This window comes from Ruditapes philippinarum, unplaced genomic scaffold (genome assembly GCF_026571515.1).
Source record: "Ruditapes philippinarum isolate M1 unplaced genomic scaffold, ASM2657151v2 ctg2181_1_1_1_1, whole genome shotgun sequence".
Lineage (NCBI taxonomy): Eukaryota > Metazoa > Mollusca > Bivalvia > Venerida > Veneridae > Ruditapes > Ruditapes philippinarum.
Window position 1 is genome coordinate 38,583 of NW_026855723.1, and position 24,437 is coordinate 63,019.

The following is a 24,437-nucleotide window of genomic DNA, read 5'->3' on the forward strand; positions in this document are numbered from 1 at the left end:
ATTTATTTAATGATATCTTGCATATTTGGTAGGTGGATACCTTTAATGGTCCTCTAATTTTTTTTTGGAGTAAGACAAGTGGTCTCTAGGGTCAAAGTCAAGGTCACAGTGGTTTAGAAAATAAATTTAAACATTTTTGCTCATACAGCCTTTATTTTTGGTTGATGTCTTTCATGTTTAATACAAACATGCCAAGGGAGGTCCTCCTTCTTTGGGTATAGTAAGGGGTCTTTTAGGTCAAGGTCACAAATGTTAAAAATAGATTTTTACATTTTTACAGGTGTATTAACCATATTCCATAGACAGATGTCATTTATAATTGATAGGAACATAACATTGGATGGAGTTAGTGGTCAGTTGGGTCAAGATCACCAGTGCTAAAAATAGATTTTTACACTTTTGCTCATAGAGCCTTTATTTATTGACAGATATATTTCATATTTGGTAGGAAGATAACTTGCATGGTATTCATCCTTTTGATTGGGGTAGGGATCAGTGGGTCAAGGTCACTTGTGCTAAAAATAGATTTCTACACTTTTGCCCATACAGGCTTTATTTATTGACAGGTGTATTTCATATTTGATAGGACTAAGATAACTTGCATGGTATTCTTCCTTTTGATTGAGTTAGGGATCAGTGTGTCAAGGTCACTAGTGCTAAATATAGATTTTTACACTTTTGCCCATACAGCCTTTATTTATTGACAGATATTTCATATTTGGTAGGAAGATAACTTGCATGTTATTCTTACTTTGGATGGAGTTAGGGGTCAGTTGGGTCAAGGTCACAAGTGCTAAAAATAGATTTTTACACTTTTACCCATACAGCCTTTATTTATTGACAGGTTTATTTCATATTCGGTTGGAAGATAACTTACATGGTATTCTTCCTTTGAATGGAGTTAGGGGTCAGTTTGGTCAAGGTCATCAATGATCAAAATAGATTTTAACATTTTTGCCCATACAGCCTTTATTTATTGACAGGTGTATTTCATATTTGGTAGGAAGATAACTTGCATGATATTCTATAGGTGTCAGTGGGTCAAGGTCAAGGGTGCCAAGTATAGATTTCTTACATTTATATATATTTGATAAAGTTGAATATTTATCACTTCACAAGTCATGGCAATGACTTGGCAACTTTTATATTTCACAATTACAAAATGCCATGACTCTGTCAAGCTATATAACTTGTGTTTACAATTTTTTGGCAATGTTTCTGTCCATAACTGAGTGAATGGGTAAACATTTTTTGAAATATTGCTACTGACAAGAATCGGAGCTGGGGGCATTTGTGTTTAACAAACACGTTCTTGTTTTTTTAAATGTTTGCATTCTATTGCAAAGTAAATTATTATATTTTGACATTAGGAAAAATGTTTGGAGTACAGTCAGAAATTATATTAAATTGCTTAACTTCCAAGTTTGACATTTGAAAATAAGAGGGTTCATTTGTCATGTAATAAACTCTTACATCAAGGAACATAGTTACATGCAACCTTGGTGGTTCTCTAACTTTAGGTACAGTAAGGACCTTAGATGTCATTGGCTCAAGGTCACGAGCACTAAAAATAGATTTCACTTGTTCACTTTTAGCAAAGTAAGGGGATCACTTGGGTTGATAGATTTTTACACTTTAGGCTGTTTCACATTGAATAGATTAATTTTAAATCATCTGATTATAGCAATTGAAAACTTTCCAATTTTTATAACATTAACATGCACTGAAGAACACATATACATAAATTATGTAATACCTACTAAATTCTATATTTTTGCCATTCTCCTTTTCAGCCTTAACAGGTAAGACATATCAATATATCACAATTATAAATAAATGTTTAGGTACTTGATTAATAAAAGATGTGATTATATACCAGCCGGGCTGGTTGATACATTGTCCATTTCAAACCATTTATTCTCAGGTGGGTGATTCAGTGCCATTATTGCCCTCTTGTTTTTTTTTTTTCGTGTTTTTTTTTAAGATGTTTACAAAGAGTAGTTGAATTATTTGAATGATATTAGAGAATTCAATGTCTGCTGAACTTTAAATTTATTATCATTGAAATGTTAAACAAAGTTTATACTGCCTGCTGTGCTGGAGTATTGTCTGTCTACCATACTTCTCCAAACCTGTCAACTTTGTCTACCAGTATATTTAAAGCTCATACTGTACTTAATTTACAAAATCTTAGGCAAACTTGAAACCATCTTACCAGCTCTGATTCATAAAATAAAAAAAAACTTAATGTCTGAAGTAAATTTTAAAGTCTTGTGCATGCTTTTAAGCAATAAAGATAGAGATGTGCTGTTTGAAATCCCCCAATGCTTCAATGCTTTGTCATTCATCTTGTATTTGGATTGTACAATATGATGATTATTAAAACAACAAGTAATAAATGTAGATAAATTATAGAGAATACAGTGATGATCTTTTATTTTATGTCAGGAAACACTATCACTATGGAAATGGATTGTTGGACAAAATGATGGAATGTTGAGCGTTCTATTTGTTCTCTTAATCCATGTTATAATTTAGAACATTATAAAGGCAGAATATCTAGGAGAATTTGATGTAATTGGTTTAAGTGTAATTTATTGCTGCACTAATAAACTGGTGATATCGTAAAAAACAAAAAGCGTTATTGATCATTTTGTAAGGAATTTTTTACGGATAGTAAAACTTCATGATCTTATACTCACATTCATTTGTAGTACAACTTTCCATAGCAACAGCCTTTGGGAGACAATGATTTTGATTGTAACTTTAGAGAGGTCAAGCAAATTGTGAAGTCTTACTGTGGGAAGAATTGAAAATGTTGTTATAAAGAGGTAATTGCTGTACAGAGGGCTCCACTCTGTGGAGGTTAGACTGTACTTTGCGCTCCAAAAATTGTGTATATTATATTGTAACTTCTTGGTTAGCAGGCTTGCTGTCAATTTAAACATTTGTCACACCTGTGTTATTAAATCAGAATTATATCTTATACTACACTAAGGATGTTGATATTTTAGATAAATTGTCATGTATGTTGTTACCATGTTTGTAACCTCACTTAATGTATAGTATTCAGAATTTCAAATTTTCAGAATATTTGATTCTATAAAATGCAAATGATCTGAAGGTAAAGCCTGCATGGATCCTCTTAGTTTCCTTTGCCTCCGACATCTGTGGATTTGAATCTTGGTTAAAGCTTTGTTCTTTGTTGATTGGCACCTGGTACTATTGGTAGTGAAGAACATTGTTTTTGTCATTATGCCTGGATTATTAGGCAGTTGAAACTTATTATTATAATTTTTTTCTTCCATTTTGAATGATACGTTTGTCATCAAGCACACTGGGTCACCTTTAAATAAATTAAGTTCTTTGTCATTTTTTATTGTAAACCAAACAGTGTTTCAATCAATATTTGTAAAGTAGTTGTCATATTTTCATTAATATATAATTAAAGACTAAAATTTTCATTATTCTGAAGATAATTTCGACATAAAAGGAAAATGTGTCACTTCAACTGGTTTGATTACATTTTAAATTGAATCTTAAGTGAACAAAGTCTTCATATATATTAACAGTATCTTGATAAATGCATTATAAACTTGGACTGTTTTTTTTCTTATTGAACAATACTTTGAACCATGACTAAAATGGCATGTAATTAAATGTAATTTCATGGCCTAAGGGAACACTTAATTGATTTTACAACATTTTACCACTAAATTATTGTATATTTTAACTTGCTATAATTGTGGTAGCTTTAACAAAATAGCAGTGTTGTACTGAAATATTTGTTGTCTTTGAAGTTGTATTGGTTTATTAAACAGATGATATATTGACACACAATATATTCTATTTTTTTCCAGCTCATTCAGTTTCATTTTGTTAATATTATAACTCATCTATGAGTGGCATTTATGTACAATGTCGTAGGTTTTATATTTGTATTATTTTAATATTGTACATGATGATGAGACTTAAATAAACTATCTTATCTTATCTTATGAATCAACAGATCAACAATATCTGCTTTGCTCTGATCTGAGAGGCCATACATTCACATTTATTATAATTTGAATAATCATAATAATAATCAGCTTTGTTCTCAAGATATACTTATGTGACATTGAATTATTTTATTGGCAAAACAGCATTCAGCTTTGTTCAAGATGTATTTGACTTTGAATTATTTTAATAAGTTGTTGTTTTTGTAAACCAATAATAATTATTGTATTAAAAAAGGTGAATCTTTCTATGTCAGGTAACTTTAGAATTCAATCAAGTACATAATTTAATGGATCATATAGGTACAAATTTATCATTTTACACTGACAATTATAATGAATGTATGAAATAGTAAGTATAACATTGGTATATCATAAAACTGTCATTACCTATGTGTAAAATGATTAACAAAACAACCCTGATTTATTTAACCATACATTAGTGATAGTGACTTGTGATCATTTGAGCCGTGTCACGACAAAACCAACATAATGGGTTTGCGACCAGCATGGATCCAGACCAACCTGAGCATCAGCGCAGTCTGATCAGGATCCATGCTGTTTGCTTACCAACCCAGAGTATTACAAGTAGAGAAACTGATAGCGAACAGCATGGATCCTGATCAGACTGCTCGGATGCGCAGGCTGGTCTGGATCCATGCTGGTCGCAAACCCATTATGTTGGTTTTGTCATGATGCGGCTCATTTATACTTCTAATTTAACCTTAAATTAGCCATCTGTCTTACAATTACCTTTAAATATACTGTAAAACTTTAGTGTTACAATTGCATTCCATTCCCTATGTCAGGATTTTAATTTTTGTGATTTTTGGAAATACTACTACAATATAGAGCTCAGTTTAATACTCTTTATTATAGATTTCAGCCAGTTTTAATAATTATTACAAAATCTGTTTTTCCTTAATCTGTTACCAAATTGAGAACAGAAACTTCCTGTGGTTTAAATGCATATCGTTATCAGTTATTTCAGGTTTTTTTGTGTGTGTGCTTGTCTTTATATAATTAGTTTTGTGTCATTTTTGTAAAAGTCACAAGTAAAATAGCTTTAAGGGAAGTTTTGTTATTATATGTGTTTTCAAATGTTCTTCAACGAGGGTAATTATGTAGTGGAAGAGTCATACACAATACACAATAAGTTAAATAATCTATCTCTTGACAGACTTGTGGTTTATCTATTTGTTTGAAGGATTTACTTTAGTTTGTTTGTAGATAAAGTTTATTTAGTTCAGAGAGATAAAATTCCATTTGGAGTTTTGTGATTATTTGTGTGTCTGTTGAGCTTTTGTTCTGTATGATTTACAGGTTTTTTGAGTTATTCTTTACACTGTTACCACATTTGTTCATGAGTTGGGATATATAAGTCGGGCTACAGATGTAACATAGTTTTCATGTTTTGACAGCATCATTATAAAATGGATAATAAACGTGTCCAGGTAATGTATTTGTAGGATAAGTTTATTAAGTAATCTTTCTTCCTATATTTATTTAGTATTTGCCAAGTCATCATTGTCGGTGATCATTTATTTCCTATACTAAAAGCATGTGAGTATTTGTTTTTTAATCAGAATGATTATTATATAGTAATATGATATCAATATTAGTAACTGATCATCTGTGGACATTTGTGAAAATTAATAATATTCAATTATTGAAGTTTGTTGTTATAGAAAATGGTTCATGATGACATATATAGATATTGAAGATATATGTTTGTCTGTGTCTTTAACTTTTCATCTTAAAGGGATCTTAATATGTATTCTTTCCAATATAGATAATTTCTGGTTATTTTTATATGTACATGAATAAATATTTTCTATATTTTATTAACTTTGGAATGGATGTGTGTAATATTAACCTTGTATTTAAAAAAAACTCAGGGCCATGTAAAGTTTTCTATTTTAATCAATGTGTATTTGTATATTACTTGATCAAAACCATGTGTTACACAGTAAAATTGATATTATAAATCAAACAAGATCAATATAATGACTCACTAAATGAGGGTCATTTGTAATATTTTATCTGTTATTAATTCAAGGTAAAGTATCTCACGATATGGCCAGTTATGTGTTGACGTGCCGTAAAAATCCAAAATTCATTTTGCTTATGCACTAATTTATTATACATGTTTTGATGTAAATATTAAAGACGCTAAATGACCTTAATATTTTTGATGAGACTTAGAATCCAAGCAACCAAGCAAGCTGGGCAGGTAAAATACACATTTACACAGGTCACCTTCATTAAAAGTAAAACACACATGACCTTGATTAAGTAAATTGCACATTTACACATGTCACCTTCATTAAAAGTAAAACACAAATAACTTCAATGATTTAGTAAACTGAACTATTGCACATGATTGACTTCTTGAACTATAATTATATATCTTTGACTAATTACAACAAGACTATTTTACTTAATCAAGGTCATGTGTGTTTTACTTAAAATAAAGGGGACATGTGTAAATGTGTATTTTACTTAATCAAGGTCATGTTTGTTTAACTTAAAATGAAGTTGACAATGTTAAAAAGTGTTAGTTTTCATTTTATTCAAGCAATTTAATTCATTATAACCAAGAAATGTAAATTTGTCTTATTTAATGAATAAAAATGTAAATCCTGAATGCTGCTGAAAGACTACATTGTATTATAAATTATGAAATAAATGTTTAAAAATATCTGTTCAGATTTGAGTTTGAATTTTATTGCCTCACAATTTCATTTCAGTCTTTCTCAGATATTACTATGCTTTTTATCATTCTCACAAACAACAACATAAGTTGTCCAAAAAAAAAGATTCAGTTATGTAATTCTTTTACTTTTAACAGCATCATTAATCTACCATGTGAATTTAACAAATCTTTTATACATATGATTGAGAATTATTTTGTTCTCAGGCCATTAAAGAAAATTGTCTGAAGTCATTTTACTATTATTTCATTTCCTATGTTTCTCCGCTAGCTGTTTGCTTTATTTTCTTGTAATAGCTAAAAATATCTAAAAATTCCAGACAAACTTCATATATAAGCAATCACTGAATAAATTCTGAAAATTCCAAGCAAACTCCCATGTATTAAAGCAATATATCTGGAGAAAAAAAATTCTGTAATTCCAGGAACATTTTATAGAACATAAGTTCAAGTTCTATGTGATTTAATCCAATCAGTTTCTGTATTTTTCCATTTTCTGTTATTGTTGTTGTCGTTATTATGTGCCTTTGAAACAAAAACAATATTTTTTTTTGTCATATAGGGAATTTCATCTTTAGATAATAAGGATTTGGAATGTTTTTGTTTATTGCATTTTGGTTCCAATGGGAGTAATGATTTATTCTAGATGTTTGTTTTGCAGGCAATATGGAATATGATTAGGGAATTTGGGAGATGATTAATATCTAGAACTTACTATACCTTATTGACTTGTCCAAACATTGAATATATGATACAAGCTCAAGTATTCTTTTATGGTATTATGATCATATTTATTTGCATCAAAATTTGTTTGGTCATATAGATTTTTATGTCCCTAGTTGTCCTGCTGGCGGTCCATTCGTTACCAATTCCACGTCTGCTCAACAAATTATATCTTTTGAACCAATGTATGGGAATTGAAACTACTTGGCAGAAATATTAAACGTAATGAGAAGATTATGCCAAAGCTTAGGTTTGGACCTCCTTGGATCAAGGATCACACATACTGTGTACAGTGGGAAAACCAGGTTTTTATGAACAGAACAGAACAGAACAACAATTTTATTCATGACTTGTACAATAAGTACATCATCACATATACAAATATATACAATATGCATAATTGTCACAGTGAAATAACATTTATGACAATGCTGGTTACTGTCTGTGATCAAAAGTTTTTAATTTTAAAGCATCATGCCAAACAAGAGAAGTTACTCTGTCTTATTAATTTTTCAGTTGAACTGCTTTTTTCTCTGACTATTCTCTATTAGGATTTCTACTGTCACAAGGAAATTATTTTGTATTTTATTTGGTGTCCAAGTATCATACTGGCATGTCTTAATTAGAATTTTTCCTTCTTTATTTAAAAGATGGTCATTTCATTGGTAACTTGATATTTTTCCCAGTGTCCAGTAAGATGGGCTTAAGTTAATATGGCCAAATCTAATTTCCATCACAGCATGGTATGTCTTTTTATTACCCATCCACATACTCTGTTGGTGTTAAAATCACACTTTATACAGGGCAACATAAATATCCATTTTAGCTTTCATTCCTTCACCACTCTTGTTTATCCTTAGGGAATTGTAGAAAAGTTACTTTAAAACAGATGGAGAAAAAAAATTAAAATGTATTGCATCAGTCTGAAACAAAATGTTCTAGGATGTTTTATTCAATAATAAATTATTTAGAAAAGTCTTATCTACAGAGGAAAGGAGACACTTTTATGGAGTTGAATTCATCTGAGTAGAATGCTGTTAGTATATTTCTGTTTCTCCATATTTGTGGGTCATGTGATTGTTCAATAAGAGATGTTTGTAAGTTTGAGGTGATGAAGTTATCTGAAATGGGAAAAGGAAATAATGAAGTTTGATTGATAGTCAAAATATTCATACATAGAAAGAGTTTTAGCTGAAAAGATATGATTATAGTTTTGTCATTCTTTCATTTTATTTTTTGAAATTTATGAAATGCAGGGTTTTCATTATTAACAGATTGGTGATCAATATCATCAGTAAAGATGCTGTTAAAATTGGTTGTATTTTCAGCCTGTAGCTTGACCATTGGCCAAATCAGTTTTCTTTGTTGGCACAATTCTGTTGCCTCACATGAAAACTTTTGAATGATGGTATTGTTTTTTGTGAGCATTGTGTATATAATTACAGTAGAACTTCTATAAGTCAAACTTCAATAAGTCGATTTTCTCTATGTATCAACGCCTTGAAATTGTGTCATTAAATAGAGACCGATTCACGAGTCGAAGTTCTGGTGTGTCAAGGTTTTTATGCAAATCCCTTAAACTTCAACCTATCAAAATTTTAATGTATTTCACTTTCAGTATGTAAGTTTTGGTTTCTTCACTAGATTTTTTCCTTTAGGTTTGACCCTAAGTTTTTTCCATCTGTCCTTATGAATTTTGGTAAGGGTTAAAGGTCAAGAGATTAATTTCAAGTGACTTAACTAACTTTGTGTACTTAGTTTATTATATTTCACTTTCAGATCACTATATATATATCTTGTATTACCATATGATCAAACACTGGAGATTTAAATTCCTCTTGTTTGCGTGACTAATCCAATTTGGTAAGCTGTGACTTATAAAGTGGGAGTAAACATAGATCAGACAAAAATAATGCATCCAATTTTGACAATTCTATTATGGGTAAAAATAAATCTATGTAAGGAATATTGTATTACTGATGTATAACAAAGGTAGGTTTGTTTCTAAGAATTTCATAGTTTTCATGTTTATTTATCAGAAAGGTATAATGTTAACTGTAAAATAATGCTTAGACAATTAACTACTGTGGAATATGTCCACTGTGTCATTTATAAAACATATGGTTGTCTATGAACCTTTAGGATTTAACAGTCTGTTAAGCTGGTCCCAAAAGTTTAGCTATATTCTGGGGTCCAGGTTTCAAGGTTTCAAATGGCTTGTGCATTATAGATTGAGAGGCCGTCTTCTTACTTTCCATTCATCTTAAAGAATATTATCAGTGAGTTTAAAATTATTATAGATACACATGTTTAATAATTATTGGAACTGATAAATTTGTAAATCAACAAGAAAAAAAATGCTTTTCTAATGATATGGTTGCATCATAATAAGAGGAGTACCAAAAAGTTGTCATAATGTTATTCCAGTCAAAAAATTTTGAAGCTCAGGTGCTAAGTGTTTGTATTGAAATACAGAAAATTTCCATTACGATACCAAAACACATTTGTCAGACACCGGTATTGATACTTAATATATTTTAGAGAACGTAAAACATTCAAGGAATAGCATGTAAGTATATAATTGTGTTACCACGGTAATGGGGTAAAATTAAATTTGTCTACCATTTAACTATTTGCATCAAAATTCAGTCACATGCACTTCAATATTCAGATCTTGTCTTCCGTCATGAAAGGATGGTATAACAAACTTAGTTTTAATTCCCAACCCGTACAAAAAACTCCTGAATTTCCAAATAGATATTATTGGTGAAGTCTATTTAATTTCATTCTGTGGTTATCCCAAGAAGTTGGTTACAATAGCTGCTTTTACAAAGTTAGGAAAATATGTTGAATGCCCAATTTAGATCTGTTCGTGCTGTTGGTAATAATGTTTGGCTTGACAGTATTCTATTTTTTAGCTTTTCTCAGAATGAAGGATTCTTGTATTTTTTTGAGTAAAATAATTTAATATTTATAAAAAAGTTTTATTATATTATAATTAAATTGATTATTCAGTTTGTTTGAATTTTAAATAAATTCAAGTTACACAGAGATATTTATTGTAGCCTTAAAATGAAATAGAAACATTTATCATAATGACTAAGCGAAAGGATTTTTCATGAATTTATGAATGGAAAATTTCTTTTGAAATATGTTGAGTTTTTTTTTTTTTGCACAGCAAGCGGTGATCTTGAAGAGACAAAAAAAAGAAGATTTATACAGAAAATAAATACAATAATTAACTAGGAATAAGGTCCAAAGGAGCTAAATTTTTTATACGGTAAATACTACTTGGATAAAAAAATTAATGCTTTGTATATCGTATACTATAACATTACAACTTTTTATTTATAAATCGAGTTAACAAAAGATTTATCAATTGAGTTAAGAAAACATTGAGGTTTTAGTATATCCCATTTATTTGCTGATATTGTTACAAATATTGTCAGAGTTATTCAATTAAGCATGTACATTACTTCTTTAAAGATTTGCCACTCTGATTTTATTATTTGGGAATTGAATTTGTTTTGTGAATGCTTCTTTGCCCGAATTCCCATAGCATTTAAATATTTGTTTAATTTATTTAAACTTTTCAACCTTAACTTGATTTTGTAGATAAATCTTCAAATAAATTGAGTTATTACAATCATAATTTTATAATAGATATTGGATATTGCTGGTGAATGTGTGTAAGCCGGATGGGGGATAATGTTTTAAGATAATATTATGCAATAGCGAAATTAAAGTTAATAGGGAACCTGTTTGTACTGGCAAGTACTGTGGTACATGTATAACAGCATTTGTTATTATGCCCCCATTTCGAAGAAAAGGGGGTATATTGCTTTGCACTTGTCGGTCCGTCGGTCCGTAGACCAAAAGGTTTCCGAGTGATAACTAAAGAACCCTTAGGCCTAGGAACTTCAAACTTGGTATGGTGATTGGTCATGACCAGTAGATGACCCCTATTGATTTTGGGGTCAAGGGGTCAAAGCTCAAGGTCACATTGACCTTGTAAGCAAAAATGGTTTCCGATCAATAACTAAAGAACCTAAAGGCCTAGTAACTTCAAACTTGGTATGGTGATTGGTCATGATCAGTAGATGACCCCTATTGATTTTGGGGTCAAGGGGTCAAAGGTCAAGGTCACATTGACCTTGTAAGCAAAAACGGTTTCCGATCAATAACTAAAGAACTTTAAGGCCTAGGAACTTCAAACTTGGTATGGTGATTGGTCATGATGGGTCAAAGGTCAAGGTCACATTGACCTTGAAAGCAAAAACGGTTTCCGATCAATAACTAAAGAACTTTAAGGCCTAGGAACTTCAAACTTGGTTTGGTGATTGGTTATGATCAGTAGATAACCCCTATTGATTTTGGGGTCAAGGGGTCAAATGTCAAGGTCACATTGACCTCTTGGGTAAAAACAGTTTCTGATCAATAACAAAAGAACCCTTAGGCCTAGGAACTTCAAACTTGGTATGGTGATTGGTTATGACCAGCAGATGACCCCTATTGATTTTGGGGTTAAGGGGTCAAAGGTCAAGGTCACATTGACCTTGTAGGTAAAACGGTTTCCGATCAATAACGAAAGAACCCTTAGGCCTAGGAACTTCAAACTTGATATGGTGATTGGTCATGATCAGTAGATGACCCCTATTGATTTTGGAGTCAAGGGGTCAAAGGTCAAGGTCACATTGACCTTGTAGGTAAAAACGGTTTCCGATCAATTAACTAAAAACGCTTAGGCCTTGGAACTTCAAAGTTTGTATGATGATTGGTCGTGACCAGCAGATGACCCCTATTGAGTTTTGGGTCAAGGGGTCAAAGGTCAAGGTCACATTTACCTTGTAAGTAAAAACTGTTTCTGATCAATAACTTAAAAACGCTTAGGCCTAGGAACTTTAAACTTGGTATGGTGATTTGTCATGACCAGCAGATTACCCCTATTGATTTTGGGATCAAGGGGTCAAAGGTCAAGGTCACATTGACATTGTAAGTAAAATGGTTTCTGATCAATAACTAAAGAACGCTTCGGCCTAGGAACTTCAAACTTGGCATGGTGATTGGTCATGAGCAGCAGATGACCCCTATTGATTTCGGGGTCAAAGGTCAAGGTCACATTGACCTTTTATGTTAAAACGGTTTCCGATCAATAACTTAAGAACCCTTAGGCCTAGGAACTTCAAACTTGGTATGGTGATTGGTCATGACCAGCAGATGACCTATTGATTTTGGGGTCAAAGGGTCAAAGGTCAAGGTCACATTGACCTTTTAGGTAAAAACGGTTTCTGATCAATTTAATAAAAACGCTTAGGCCTAGGAACTTCAAACTTTGTATGATGATTGGTTGTGACCAGCAGATGACCCCTATTGAGTTTTGGGTCAAGGGGTCAAAGGTTAAGGTCATGACCAGTAGATACTCAATAACCCTTATTAATTGTTTGATCACTCAGGGTCAGAAGTCATGCATAATAACCTTATCACATGATTAATTGGCTGCTGATAGGGGGCATACATGTTTTACAAACATATCTTGTATTCAATTAGATTATGAGATTTTTGAAAGCATTCCTTTTTTGTTTGTCTTTGTATGCAGTGTTTCCATAAGTTAATGTTTGGGATTCATTTACTCCTTGATTTGGCTTATGTCTGCCAAAATATAATGCTTTTCCTTCTTACCTATCAAGATGTGGCTTCCAATTTCAGACATTTTGCTGTCTGCATTGAGTGTATCAGGTTTACTATTGTTTAGTCTCATACTTTTATAGAATCATGATTTATATTGTTTGAATATGTCGAATAATTGTACATATGAATTAATTATACTGAATTAAAATTATTGTGGATTTCATCTTATGTGTACCAAAAAAGACTTAAGTTTCTGGTGATTTTCAATTATTATAGACACTTCAATTCAAAATAGAATTCTTAAAAAATCTAAATATAATTGAAGTTTTTATGATAAAATTGTGTAATACAGCATTCAGAAAAAGAAAAGAGAAAAAATATACAAAATTGAAAACAATTTTGAAACAATATATTTTCTACATTTTTATTATTGCCCTATAGCAACTTTTTATGATTGAAATAGCCTTAATTGTAGGATATATCATTAAGTATATTGTGACAAAAAATCAGATCAAGTAGAGAAATGTAGTAAGGTTATTCCCAGTTGCTTTATCCTCATAAAAATCTATCTTCTAAATTAAATGTCAAATATTTCATAGGATTTTCATTGATATTAGTCATATAGAAAAAATGTATGGTTGCTTACTGTAATAGAGGGGATCAATTAGCTTATGAAATTAGATTTAAATTGGCAAAATATTGTAATAAAGAAGAAATTAGCCTTAATTTTTATGCCTCGGAATGGTTCAGATAGATTTTAGCTCTATGTTGTGAAAGGGAAAAAAACATGGATCTTTTGACATGACCCTATCATCATCATCATTTATTTAGGTTCATTTTCTCAGAAACTAAATATATTTACACTTCAAACTTGGTCTACTTATTTATTGTCATGAAAGGACTGCCCAGTTAAAGAAGGGCAGATAATTTTTTACAAAAATTTGCAAATGTATTCCCCTTTTTCAACCTAAGTTATAATCCATTTGCAGACTTCCCGAAATACGTCGGTCCGACGGACATGTCCGATAAATTTTGATCAGGTCCGACAAGTTTTTATTCCGGATCGGTCCGACTGTCCGGCTTTTATCCAAGCTGCATGTATACGGATTTAGCTCAATACAGGATTGGAGCAGTACCTCTAGACGCTTGCAGAAATCATGATCACAAAATAGACATATATCGTTTTTTTCGCCGATTTTTACATTTTTCCTTGATTATCGTACTTGATTCGGTGTGAAAAGATGAATTAGACCTGTTAAAGTTCATTCCGTTGGGTAAAAAGACAAGATTTTAGCATTTTATCATTCAAGCGCCTTGTCCGGTATATACCGGAATACGGTATTTAGTGTGGTGCTCCAATTCTTTTTTTAGTCACAGCCCATGTATACAAAATGGCGTCGCTAAAGGTGCCAAACCTTGGAAAAATAAAAAATCTACGTCAGAGGAAGGCGCAGAACAGCAGTAAAAGGATAAAAAGAATAGACCTGAGACAAAATTTAATGATAATTGGAAGCAAGACAGTGAATCGTTGGTGTATGATAGGGAGGAGATGAAAATGCGCTGTAAGGAATGTGCCGATTTTTACGGCGAAAAAATTAAAAACAAAAAGTGTCTTAGAAATACAAACACACGTTATTCTTTGATTTTGATCAATTTTATTTGGTCCGACAGATTTCGTTTCGGTCCGACAGATTTTCATGGTTTGTCAGACCGAATGTCTGACAGTTTTTTTCAACTTTCGGGAAGTCTGCATTTGAAGAATGTCCTTTTCTTAGAAACTTAATTGTTCTTTTCAAACTTCATATTCATGTTCACAATTAATTTAAGATGGGCATATAATCGTCGTAAAATTTACTTATGCAAAATTATGCCCCTTAAAAGTGCTGAAATAAAACTTAAGGGAGATAATTATTATACCCCCACCACAAAATGGGGGGGGGGGGGGCTATAATGGATTCGCTTTGTCGCGTCGGTCGGTCAGTCGGTCCGTCTCCATTTTTGTGTCCGCTCTATAACTTCTATACCAATTGAAGGATTTTCTTCAAACTTGGCTCGAATGTTCACCTCAACAAGGGGATGTGCAGAACCCATATTGCCCATGTGTCAGCTCAAGGTCAAGGTCACACTTGAAGGGTCAAATATCAAACAATGAAATATAAGACAGTATGTCGTGTCTGCTCTGTAAGTCCTTCACTTATTGAAAGATTTTCTTCAAACTTTGCTCAAATGTTCACCTCAACAAGGGGATGTGCAGCACCCATGTTGCCCATGTGTCAGCTCAAGGTCAAGGTCACAATTGAAGGGTCAAATATTAAACAATGAAATATTAGACAGTATGTCGTGTCCGTTCTGCAAGTCCTACACTTATTGAAAGATTTTCTTCAATCTTGGCTTCAATGTTCACCTCAACAAGGGGATGTGCAGAACCCATGTCAACCTTTTGCCGTCTTAAGGTCAAGGTCACACTTGAAGATCAAAAATTGACTTAGACAATTTTTTTAAATTGTAACATTTAATTGAATATTTCTGAAATTAGAAAAGGTATTTGCTTGAAACTTAAAATATATATGAAATGTCACAATTGAGATATGCTGGTCAAGTTTTATAACTCTGTATTGCATTTTAACAAAGTTATGCCCCCTTCTAAGACTTCAAATTTACATACAATCAAATATTAGACAACATGTCATGTCATGTCCGCTCTATAAATCCTATACTCATGGAAGAATTTTCTTCAACCTTTATTCAAATGTTCACCTCAACAAGATTATGTGCAGAATCCATGTCACCTTTGTGCCGGCCAAAGGTCAAGGTCATACTTGAAGGTCAAAAATTGACTAAGAAAATGTTCTTAAATTTTAACATGTACTTGAATATTTCTGAAACTAGCACAGGTATTTGCTTAAAACTTAAAAGATATATGAGGTGTCACATATAAGATATTCAGGTCAAGTTTCATAACTCTGTTTTGCATTATGACAAAGTTATGCCCCTTTTAAGTCTTTAAATTTACATACAATCAATACTACACACAATATGTTGTGTCCGCTCTATAAATTTTATACAAATGGAAGGATTTTCTTCAAACTTTACTCAAATGTTCACCCCAACTCAGGGCGATGTGCAGAACCCATCTTACCCTTGTGCCAGCTTAAGGTTAAGGCCACACTTGAAGGTCAAAAATTGACTTACAAGATGTTTAGTACATTGGGAAAATGAAAGGTTATTTGTAACTGTTTCAAACATGATTTGATGATATATATTTAAACCATTACCTGTATAATTTAGTCATTCTTTCACCAGAGATAATTTCTTTTTATGTATTTGTGCCACTTAAGTTATTCCCTTAACCACCTTTCCAAGACGTCTTCTGTCAAGGACATTGGTGGGGGTATGAATTGCATTCAGCGATAGTTCTAGTTTGAATAATTCCTCAAAGGGAGATGATAATGAGGAAGGAATTATAGGATGAAATTGTGTTCAAAGAAAATTGTTATATCAATGTGTGTTTAAGAAGGGCAGAGAGCTAATTGCGTGTCAATGAATTAAATTAACAAGGATTCAGGTTAATGAACCCATTTATTAAAGGGAGGTAATTTAGTCTGAAAATGACATTGTGGGAATTTCTTGATCAAGCTAATTACAATTTGAAATTTGATTTCCAAAAGCTCATTTGATTATATTATGATAATTAACCTATCTCATAAAATGATACATCATGTCTAATAAAATCTAAAACTTCTTCATTTAACTTTTACTTCTGAAATTCGAACATTTGCATTAATTTTATTCTGACAACAAAAATTGCTTTAAATTTTCTATGTCTTTATTATTCAATTTGGTGCTATCAAATATTTGATATTAAAATTCGGAATACAAGAGATACTTGTGATTTGCATTTATCTGAATTATGTGATAATAAAACAAAACATTCTGATTTGCTTGATGTTACAGCTTTAATGAATCAATTTGCACATATAAACAGGTTTTTGCTAGTCTTTTAGTCTGAAATTCTTGTGAGGTTTAAAGAAATAGAGATAAATCATTATTAATTTGTCACATTTAATATTACATACATGCTAGCTAATTTTCATGTATTATAATTTACAATGTAAGTTACAAAGAACTTTGCTAATATAGAGATTTGATTAATTACCCCCACAGCGGTGAGATTGAATTTCAGAAAAGGCCAGTTTCTCATTAAATCAAGGAAATTAATTACCTGTTTCAAATAGGATAAAGATCTTTATACATCAGGGGAAAAAAAACAACTGTTGCGTGCATGCACTGCATTGGATTCATACTCGCAACCATTGGCTTATTACCTATAAGTACCCTCCTGGCAATGTTGTTTACATACTGCTGTCATTATAATTATAAACTAATTTGATAAAAGTATTGATAAGACATACAGGTAAATATTTCTTGCATATCACACAGAATTTTCTTCTGTTTTATGCTGGTGCTAGAGAAACTCACCTTATGCCCTTCATGTAAGACAATAGATAAGTTGCATGCTTTAAAATAACATCAGTAGTACATGTTCACCATTAGTAATGTAATTTGTAAAATTTACACACTTAACTAAAATAAAGTAATGCTTAATGAAAATACAATCTTTTGTTAATTAATAAACTTATAGTCTAAAAAATATAATATATGTGTAAATTACTTTGCAAGAAAAAAAATCAAAGACTGTCTGTCAGACTATGACGAAAATTTTCTGCTGTCTTGTAACTGGTTTGCGGTAACTAGTCTACAGGGCCTCATTTCCACCTCAAGTAAGATATTCTGGTCTGTATTTGTGTCAGATTCTGAAATATATGATTTAAACATACAAATTAATTACTATAATTACATTTTATGTCACTACATTAGGAAGGATGAAGGGGACATTTCTTAAAAGTATGAATCTTTATCAGGATATTCATAGATGAAGGTGTTAACATACTTTTCTATCTCTCTAAGATGGAATTTGTTCAAACACATCTAGATGTACTAAATTTTGATATTAAATTCTGTGTAGACTAAGTTATAAGAATATTTTATGTTATTTATTGTTTCTTTACTACAAATGTATACTATCATAAATTGTGAATAAATCATCCTGTTTATAATGGCACATTAGTTTAGAAAATGGAAAGTTTTAATTTATTCTTAAGCTTCTGTGTAAAAAGGAAAAAACATAATTTATTAACATTAAGAAATATATTTTGATAAATAAATACATAATGTGAATGGATTGAGATTGAGAAACCAACATCAAAGACAATTTTATATTGCAATATTTTAGCAATATTTTATAGAGAATTAACCAATTTGAAGTTTATTGTGAAATTTTATACACCAGAGAATTGAACATTTTGAGTAATAAACTGCTGCAAAGGCCTGCCTAGTTGCATCCAGTGTAGACTAATTTAGGCAGACCACTCTGTTTACTCTGTTGAGTCATACTTTGGCTCTTTCACTTTTGTGTGTGTCCTTTTAGCTCAGTAGGGAGAGTATCAGATTAGTAATGAATGGTTCGATCATTGGGCAAGGCTTAATTTTTCCATGATATTTTGATCTAAAACATTGAGTCTAAGGACCATTAATGTCTCCCACATCATGTGGGATTTTTAGATAAGTCTGTTACTTTTAGAGAAATATGTAATTACTCGGGTAAACAATAGTTATCCAGCAGCGGGTTAAGTCACACATTCAGGATTTTTATTGCCGTCCTTGATAGGACCATTCCCGATTTAAATGTGTCAAAAGTCTGATCAAGATCCTGTGATTCGTGGCTGGAAATTCAAACTTTTATTAAAATTTGTAAAAACATTTATTTAATCACGACAACAATCAGATATTGTTCAGGAGGCATCCCGATCCAGCCGTTTCCAGCAGAATTTGTCCCGATTATCCCGTCCTCAATCAGATTCTGATCAGATTTGTATCTTTGTCATGGTAAAAAACAACAGAATCTGTCCCGACAGCGTACCAATTCTCCTGAATGCGATCCGACAGAGATCAGACTGACCAGACAATGAACCGACTCTGACGGAAGAAATCCGTTAGAAAACCGTTTCTGGTGATATTCCCGTAGTTATGGTAGGTAGATCCGGTATTTGGTGGGCACTTACACGCAACGTGCTTTCCGTCCAAATTGCACCGCACACATGTGGGAAGTTCCGTCTGCAGAGAAATTCATTTGCGATTTCCTTCCACTCCGCTAGGGTAGTGGGGCAGGCGATTACCTCTGCAGCGTACTCATCAATGATGGCTTGGCAGACTTCAGGGACAAACATTGACATGGTGTTACTTGGAACCCTGAAGTCCCACTTTATGCTGCTGTAACTGTCGCCGAATGCCAGATGCCGCATGGTACAGGCAAAGTTCAGTCCTGGATCAAGGGCTTGCCTCCACCAGGTATCATGTTTGGTGATGTGGTGTGTGATCCAAGCCAGCACTTCATTGTATAGTTCCATGGGCAGCCTCATGCAGTTGATGAAAGCTTCTGGATCTTCTTCTCTCAGCTCCCTCATCAATGTGTCATAATATACTGGCTGAGCTGCTCCCTGTATATCCAGGGCTTGACTCAGTATCTTCTATTTCTACCTGGTCGCAGTGCCCTTCTGTTCAAATAATAATTGGCAAACAGAAGGTCTTCTTCTTCTTCCTTGAGAGCAACCTTCTGCAGAGTTTCCGTCTACGAGCAGCATTCATGGTGGACCGGTCAAAGTACTGTCAATAAATGACACACACGCACACGTTATACTCTATACGTGAGCAGCTCAGCCAAATCTGGAAATCCACGCATCTGGAATCCTACAACTGTCGGAATATTCGGGATGATCGGGACACTGCCGGAACGCAATCCTATTACAGTCTGCTGTACCGCATTGAACATGCCTTTGTCTGGACTCAGTCGTTTCGTGTTCTGTAATTGTCGTGACTCTGACGTGGGTATTATTGCCGAATTTCGTATTTATTAGAGAACTGTTCCGGGACGGATTCGGCAAAGACGGTTCGCATTTGGCAAGACCTGGGCGCAATCTGGAATAAATCGGCAAGAAACAGCAATGCAAAATTTCTCCAGATCATGCCCGTTCCAGTCAGGACACTGACCAGACAACACAGGACTTGGTTACGATTTTGATCCGATACAGCAGAATCTGTCACGACATAGTCACGATTGTAATCCAACTAGACAAAATCGGCTGAGTTCCCCGAATGTTACGGGACGCACCTAACTGTCGGGAGTGCTTGGCCGACCTCTCCGGACCATTCCCGATCGGTAGGACTCTGTTACGAACATATACGACTGCGTTCAGACAATGATAGGACATTCCAGATCATTGAGGATAGTAATCCGACTTTTTCGCTTTTCGTGTCGTAGCGCTGTCTGATCTCAAACGAGAGCCATAATCGGCACTGTGTGAACGCCGCATTAGATGGATTGACCAATGAAATATAACCAAAACATTTTAAAATTGGCAAGAAACCCCACCCCCCCCCCCTCCCGATAACTTATACATTTTGCAAATTTGTTGTTTAACCATTTTAATTGACAATGATGAACTTAAAAATATAAGCCAAACAAGTCCATATATGAACATTCACCTGTGAATTTGATATTGATACAAATTGTTTGAATCCTTAATTGTCTTCATTAATACAATTATATTGTTTAAATGTTAAATAAATTTCATAGCTTTTCTAGACATTAGCGTAGTGACTGAAATTAGCTATCATTAACACATTTCATTCATTGAATCAATTGAATATCACTTGACATTTAACTTAAAAGTGTTTATTTATTCACATCTATAATTGGATTTGTAAGAAAAAGTAAAATTTGAATTATTGTAAGAATAAGAGGTCATTAACCTCTTTGATAATTACTTAGATCTGAGAGACATTCAATGTATAATTCATCACCAGAAGCTGCCTGTAGCTGCCCTCCTTATTTAAATTATACAAAACCTATATAATTGTTTGCTTCATGGTTGTGAATCAGTTATGAACAATTTATGTAAATCACCGTTACTGAGCCTGCTTCCTGGACTAAAACAGTACTTGTGTCAAAATGAGGAAGTAAAGTTGTGATTTAATGTAGAACAGCATCAATCCAAGATGAGGCTTTTTGGCCATTACTTCATTAATACTAAGCCTCATAACAGTTGGTAGCGACTGATTATACCCATGCCACCAGTGCAGACCAAGATTAGCACATCCTTGACATGTGATCATGATGATATTTCACTAAAAATGGTCAATTGTTTTGTTGTGATTATAAGATGTACAAGTTCATTTAAGATATTTTAGCCGCGTCATGACAAAACCAACATAGTGCGTTTGCGACCAGCAATGGATCCAGACCAGCCTACAAACCCTATTACAAGTAGAGAAATTGAAAGCGAACAGCATGGATCCTGATCAGACTGCGCGGATGCGCAGTCTTGTCTGGATCCATGCTGGTCGCAAATGCACTATGTTGGTTTTGTTGTGACGCAGCTCATTTAGTATGGAAAGTGAAATTGACAGATCTAGGATGTAAGAAGGTAGTGCTGGAGGAAAACTTATATCTGCTCTAATGATGGTTCAATCATCTACAGTCACATTTTTTTATAAATAATTAACAAATTTAAACTTTTATGGTGAAAATTTCAGAAATCTTAATATTATTGTATCTTTGACTCATTGATATTACCCTGGTAATAGCAGATCTAATTACTTTTGATTTAAATTAAGTTACAATTATGCTATTTTTTTTTTGTACTTCATTCACTGTTATCATTATATCAATATTGCATTTTTAATTCTGTAGTATAGTGTAGGAAAAAAGTGCACATTAAGCAAATGTCTACATTTACATTTAAAATCAATAGAATTGATAAAATAAGAGCTGACAAATAAACTGTCTGTATGGTGTAAATTGAACAATTTCTTCTTGCAGATATTTTTTTATATATAAAATCTTTGCTTTTAAATTGTCATATATGATAAAATTGTCTGAGAGAGTCTAAAAAGGGCTTCTTTTATATTCCCCCACTCTAGTTTGTTCACATCACTCCATTGCCCTGTCTCTGTCCTTCTGCTTGTCTGTCTGTCTGTGGATAACTTAAACCTAAAATGGCCTCAGGGCCAGCAAAGTCTGATTTTGACATACTTGTCCATTTTGTATCTGAAGCATTTCTTAACTTGTCCATATGGTAGTTATATATTCAATTTTTGCAAATTGTCACTTGTTCGTACAGGCTAAAGGACAACCTGGGTAAATACGGACAATTGATTTGGCCGCCCATAGTACTTCTACAAATAGGATAAAGTCTCTATTCTTGAACAATCACACTCCTGGTGGACTGACTGGTCTTTGACAGTGATCCTGATTCTTGATTGGTTTTCTTTGTTTGTTAGGGTTTTTGTTTTGTTTTGTTTTTTTATTTTGGGGGGGGGGGGGTTACCCTCTTACATACAAAATGTCGTAATTCACATTAGCCGATCTCTACAGGTATGTCATATTTTCTCTTGGCACTTAAGCCCAATTTGGACTTTTCACCTTTTTTCAAGAAAAACAAACAGCAAAACATAAAAGAAATGTTCCATTAGGTTCTTATAATCTTTATTCAATTAAATGCTACACATTATCTCAAGTCAAGAGCCAAATGTTTAAAGTGCATACATTCCACACTGGAGAGGAAAAAAACAAACAAAAATTCAGGTAGAAAGTTCAGGAAGCATTCATTGGTACAGATAATGTATGTTTTCCAGTAGTGTGAGAAATTTTGAGTTAATAAATTTTGGCAGATTCACCATGTTTAAGGGCAGATTCACAGTTATGGTGTCAGATGTAGACAATTAGATGGGTGTACATATGGATTTTCTGTGAGAAGTTTTAATCAACTGACTTTAATGTGTGCATGGTGTTGTTTGTAATATCAGTTTTCTGTGGTTGGATTATTATATCTAAGTCTATACTATACAGGTATGTATTGTAGTTCAATTATTGTTCAATTTAATTGTATATATCAATGATATGGAAAGGATAAATGAATTACAAATACAATGAAATATTCTTAGAATTAAACATCATTTGCCGACCATTTAAATCACTCCAATTAAAAGAAAAGCCCTTTTTAATCATAGTGACGGGAAACAATACACAAATTATCAATATTCTTAGAGGTACCTAGACATTTAAAAAAAAACATTTGATGAATTCCCCTATATTCAGCAGTCTGCTTTAGGGCACTTGCATAGACAAGATATGTCAAATTAATTTCTTGTGTGCAAATACCAATTTAAAATTTGTAATATGAAATATTGGTGATTTTTCATTTTCTTCATTCATCAATTTTCCTATATATTTACTTGCCAGTGGTATGTTATTTATTAAACCATCCTCTCTATTTTATTGATGAGTTTATTTGTTTAGACAATCCATTTACAAATCTAATTCTATTTGGCCATCTGGAATGAAAGATGTTTAAAGAAAAAAGTAATACTATAAACACAAACCACCTGAATCACCCCAGCCCCAAACCTCTTATACATGTTTTTTGTAACAAATTCATGATTTGATGTTGTTAGTTATTATCTATATTAAGTACATTAAAAAAAATTACCGACCATTAAAGTTAAAGACAGATATTGACTGCAAACTTTGATTTATTGGTTTCCACATTTTAAATTTTGGCATTAATAGATATGTTGTAACATTTATAGATTTGGAGAGCAGGCCAGGCATAACTTAAGAGCTTAAAGGTCAAGGTCAATTAGGGGGTGGGGGCATGGCTTCATTTCAACATAGCACTTATTTTTTTTCTCAGGATTTTGATAATGTGATGTAAATGATTATTTTGACTGACACAGATTAAAGTAAAAGCACCTAAGTTCAAATAAATCAAAATTTGTAATCTATGATCATGGTTCATAGAATTGATAAATAAAACAGTGCAATATGGAGATATAATGTATTGATTACTGGAAAATTGGCAGGGATTACTAGAGCATTTTGGCTTAAAGATAAAAGATACAACTTACCCTTGTCGGTTTTTATGTTAGTTTTTATATCTTCATAGATAAGAAAAGGAAAATGAGAGTGTTAAGTAAAGGCATTGATTGCCAGCAGAACTTCTCCAAAATATTTAATCTTTCTATCTATGGATAAACAGGTAGTTTGTTTGAAACTGAAGGTGAAAGTTGTGGCATTTTCTGATTAAGTAAATGCACTCATATCTACCTTCATTTTCATTTATTCACAGCTAAATGTTTTGAAATATTATATATAGCTAAATGTTTTGCTATATTATATATAGCTAAATGTTTTGCTATAATATATGCAGCTAAATATTTTGCTATATTATATATATAAGCTTTTCATGATGTGAATC

At 32.4% G+C, this 24,437-nt stretch overlaps 1 protein-coding gene across 4 annotated transcripts in view; it reads left to right on the plus strand.

Moving 5' to 3' along the window:
- The window catches only part of LOC132744210 (serine-rich adhesin for platelets-like), an 89,877-nt gene that overhangs the window by 18,941 nt on the left and 46,499 nt on the right, over window positions 1-24,437 (plus strand). The window contains exon 1 of one of the 4 annotated variants that reach the window (XM_060732832.1): window positions 5,260-5,452. The exons of 2 other annotated variants lie outside the window; for them this stretch is intronic. The gene's annotated coding sequence lies outside the window, so the exon portion shown is untranslated. Of the gene's footprint in view, window positions 1-5,259; window positions 5,453-22,882; window positions 23,030-24,437 lie in introns of those variants that run through there. One more of the 4 variants, XM_060732834.1, reaches the window with a different exon arrangement.